Here is a 5195-nt window from a genome sequence, read left to right on the forward strand (position 1 = left end):
CTTTTCACTCAGCAACATCCTCCATTTTCTCTCTCTACTCTTTTTTTTTTTACTTGAGTCACCGAGGCTAAAAGTATTCTTCTATATTTAACTCGTCCACTCTTGCCAACATGGGTGTTATTAGCAGCTGAGGCTAGCTGAATGCTAAATGTTTTGGCTGGCCAGCTTGAGAGTTAACTCTCCCCACTGACCCTTGGTGACAGCTGAACTATGCCATTTTCTCATGTTGGGAAAGTCCGGTGACAGCAACCAAGTCCTAACAGTGGTCCAAGGAACCACCAATTGCTGACTTAGGCTGAGTGAGGCCAAACTCTCCAGGACGTTGGCAGCTTGACTGTCTTTTTGGCCCTGTTTGCAGAAAACAAGGCCAGCGAGCTAAATCTGAGGTACAGTAATTGTGCTTTGCATCAATGGGGATAGTTAACTTTGCTGCCAGGGTACTGTTGGGTTAGACATGTGGAAGCAGTAGAGAGTAAACACATCTAAATTTGGTTCAACTACTTTTTTATTTGTGGGATAGCTTTTAACCACCTTTCAAGGTTAGCAGTTGAAGTTTCCTGAATTCTACATATATGTGGAGATGATCTTAATAGTAGCAGTGAAGTTAGATAACTTGGTCACCATTTATGACTTATGATAGAGGTAGAGAATGTATTGATAATGTCACAAATGGTAAATGTAAAACGGCTCTCCACTTCTTCGTCGACATGGACAAAAGGCCCAATGCAACAGTGAGCTCCACGCTTTGCAGCACTGTGATTGGTTGTTGTTTTTTGGCTATTTTAATATCTGGCCACAGTGACAGGGCGGAACAACTACTAAAGCAAAAATGTACAGATCAAATCTCTTTGTTTCCACCTGACCCTGTTATCTGTTACTGGTTAATGTTTATTTTGTTTGTAACACATGAGAATCACTGACCACTGTTGTATATGAAGGGTCAAGGGAGTGCCCCATAGCCTGCATTTCTCTTCTCCTCAAAGTGAAAGACTTGTCTGGTCACCAGAGGGAAACGGGAACATAATGACACGCTTATCTCTAGGTGGAAACCAAAGCAAACAAAAGACACGGCAGCGAACCAACAGAGAAACTCACAAAGGAATTATGTCAGATGGACATATTTACTCCCTCTTTGTCAGTTCTTTGTTGCAATGCAGATCTGACCCATTGCTGGATCATATGGGTGTGGGGCTGACGTAATGTTTTGTTCAATGAAATGAAAACACACTCCAGCAGACACAAATGCAGATACAGATGAATAGGCAGAAGAACGTTTTCTCTGATTGTTACCAACGTTCATTACTTTACCGTCTTTCCTGGATACCTGGCTATACAAGGTCACCTGAGAGTTCAACATCTCTGGAGCAGCATCAAAGGCATTTTCCCCCTTTTTGTTGTCCTGCATGTGACACTCGAAGTGAATCAGAGCAAAGAAAAACTTAAAGGAAAGACAAAACACATTTGTTTGACAGACGCTTTCCTCACCACATATGAAGTCATCCCCCTCCATGTGGTATCGAAGAGGAAGATCTATCCAAACTGAGGTTATGAGAAGTGTATTTTGATGGAATGCCATACTTCCCACACCCAAAATGAAGTCATGTGGTGGGATCAAGTGAGGAAGAGGTTTGTTATGATTTCAATCTGTATATATATATATATAAAGCCCACATAACGGTGGTCCTGTCTGGGCCCATCGGGGCTGCGGTTGTTATGAATCATAGTAGAAACTCGGGCTGGTTGTAGCTGCCGTTCCCACACTTATATGATGTGATCAGAATAAATAGCACTCTGATTTAATTAATGCAAGATGGGTGATAAAACATCTCTCTGAGATTTGAGGTCAGTCGTCCAGCTGCAAGGAAGCTTCCACGAAACATTTGTCGACAGTTTTATCAAAAATAACGAAGGAAACAAAGACAATTTTATGTTTGGCAAAGCAAAACCATGACGTCATAAGCCCATCTTGTCATCTGATAACATAATCCACATGACCTTTGCCAAGAACATACACACACACACACACACCTTCATTTTTCACACAAGGTCCCCCAACGCTATCTTCTCGTCACATGCTCCCCTGCAGCGAAGTAATGCGGGGGGTCCGATCCAACAGTCGTGTCTGTTGTCAAAACACTGAACATTAGCAACTCTCTGTTCACTTCCACTTATTCTGCTCAGACATCGCCTCAGCTCTCAGGCCATTTTCAGTTTGGGGCGCGCTGACAGATGCTAATGAGCTGTCCATGCAGAGTGAGATTACACTGGGTCTAGACAACAGGGAACATGGTGTTCCTGGCCTGAAGCCAGGAAGGGACTAAAGGTTTTTGGTAAAAGGGAAAACATTAGGGATGTGTAAACTGGAGTGCTTATTTGCTTCCTTCCAGAATTAGATAGGATGATTTATACTACTCTCATGTCTGTATGGTAAATATGAAGCTAGAGCCAGCTACCAGCTTGCTAAGCTTAAGCATTAAGACTGGCGACAGGGGGAAACAGCTAGCTTTTTGTGTGGATTAAACAAACAAAATACAACTTTTTAATAAGTGAGCTTTGTACGTGCTGGTAGGTATAGAGCCAGGCTAGCTTTTTTCTCCTGTTTCCAGTCTTTATGCTAACGTAAGCTAAGCTAACTAGCTGCTGCCTCCAGCTACATATTTGCTGTACAGACATGAAAGCGCCATTAATCTTTCTGTCTAGGAAAATAAGTGCATTTCCCAATTTTTACTCTATTAGTTTAATATTAATGCCACCTGTGGTGGTCCCCTGGGTGCTTCAGGGGACCACCCTCAATTATTTAAGTTAATTATATTTCCCTGAGCCATGACCAGGCACACACAGCATGCAGGAAACATATTTGCATTTTTTTTTCTCTCCACACTTCACAACAAGAAACTACAACGTCATATAAAGCATGTGTGCCACAGAACACCAGGCGTCTTATAGTTAATTTTCCTAAAAAGGCCAACAAATACCACAAAAATACCAACAACGCATGTATCACAGGAAATCAATGATTACCACAAGAATTTTAATGTTTAATGTTGAAGTACCACATCTTCTTTTATGTGGTGCTGCGCCATAGGAGTTTTTGTTAAGGTTGACAGACAAGAATGTCTAATCAGGGTTTACATTTTCCACTTCCGACAATAGTAATGGTACCCTGTCCAAAGTGATAAATGTACATCATTTTGTATCTATAAAATTAATCAAAAGGACACTACTGTACAATAGTTTAAGTCAAACTATTCTCAACAAGCACTTCTTGTAGTCATCCTAAAACATCATCAGTCAAATTCAAGAGATTACTGGAGCATAATAGTGCTGTCTCCTTTGAAACTACTCTTCTATTTCATTGGGACACAAAAAATATGGTTTATTTTCCCAGTTTTGTCTTTATTGGAATACAATATGGCCATAGTAAATTCTTAAACCAAGTAATCCAAATGGTTTTTAATAGTACACATCTGGTTTCACTTTTTTGGCAGCTAATCCTGTTGAACTTGTTACAGCATAAATAACAGATCGAGTAAAATACCAGAACATAATACTCAACTTTGAATTATCATCATAACAGAAGTTATTGTTTAACATAGTGTAGGACATATCATCTCTTGTGGTTTCTGAGTTTATTGATGTTAGTCTGTGCTTCTAAATTGGCTTGAAAATTATATCCTCTAAAGTATTTCTGTCTTTGTTTTTCTTCTGATGTTTCAGTTAAAGAGATGACTTGCCTTTCAGAAATGTTTATTACTTATGTTTCATTTCCTGTCTTTGCTGATCACACACTATATAGTTTGGATGGAGGAAGAGACAATGAAAAGTAAGCTGAGTCTTCCCACTCTCGCTTCTTAGACCACTGGAAGACATGGGTCTTAATTAGTAACGGTTCCTTTGACAATATTACTATAAACATTCCCTTACATTTTACAACCTGTGTCATACACTTAAATGAAGAGATGTCAAGCAAACATTTTGATATCATCCATGATCTGGGGAAGTGGTTGACTATGGTCTTGCCTCCTATTGTTCTGGGGTCGTAACTTTTACTTTAGCTGTAACACAGCTCACTCTTATGCTGCAGGCATGATTTCATCTACTGCAATTGCTAACGGTGAAGGAGCGGCAGCAGGAGATCTGGGGACTGTCTTGCAGTCATATTTGTAATCAATGGTGAGATGATCATTGCTGGAATGATAATCAAAGAGGCATTATGTGCTCTGTAACCTTTTGCTTTGTAGGACATGCACCAGAGACTGCATAGGCACTGTACATATACTAGACTATCATTGGGAGGTATGACCACTCAAAGCCCCAGGTGATGAATCATGAGATAATCTATTCATGATTCTCTAGATTACATCTATAGCATAGTCTCATTGCTGTGTTTCCTACAAATTGAGTAAACTGTCAAGAGGGTGACTTTGGAGAAACCTCTCCAGAGCTGTAGACCCTCTTAAGGGCCTGAAGCTCTCTCCCAAGGTCAGCCGCAGCAGGAGACAGAGCTGCCACTCATCTGCCAAACCCTGGAGGAGAAGGACATTACCATCTCAAGCTGCGATACCCGTGACCCAGCGTGGGTCGTGAGCAGAGACGGGAGACCACGGGGCCCCGGGGGTTCATTCCAAACAACAGCTGTGCATCTTCTCTGCAGTGGACAAGAGGCATGGGCTGCTAATCAGTTCAAGCTGAGAGGTTTCAATTAGTTCAAAATGATGGAGATGTCAAAAGCTGAATTTATAGCCTGCTAATTACTAGGGGTTATTTACAAGGCTGGAAGGGCCCTATGCTTAAGTATAACCTTGTTTTTTTCTTCTAATAGATGTCTGCATTATACATTTAAGTAATAGCTGTATTCTTGTTCATTTTGTTCATGGATAGCAGAGTTTACAATGTGGCATTGCATTTCACACGGATGCAGCATTTATAAAGGGAACAACATGAGAGTAAATAATGAGTAAGTAACAACGATTTAGGATTTAAGGACGTCTAACAATACTGCGTTTGTAGGTTCACTGTAAATAAAGTACATCACCATTGAATTGCCGCCCTCTTTCGGCTCTGACGCATTACTACATCAACAACAGACTGTTTTTCAAGGGCAAAGCAAAACCCCGCCTTCTTAAATCTGATTGGTTTAGATGAGAATTCTCGTGAGCTCATTGGATACTCGGTCGTCAATGGAATGACGTATA

The sequence above is a fragment of the Pholis gunnellus genome, assembly GCF_910591455.1.
Source record: "Pholis gunnellus genome assembly, chromosome: 15".
Lineage (NCBI taxonomy): Eukaryota > Metazoa > Chordata > Actinopteri > Perciformes > Pholidae > Pholis > Pholis gunnellus.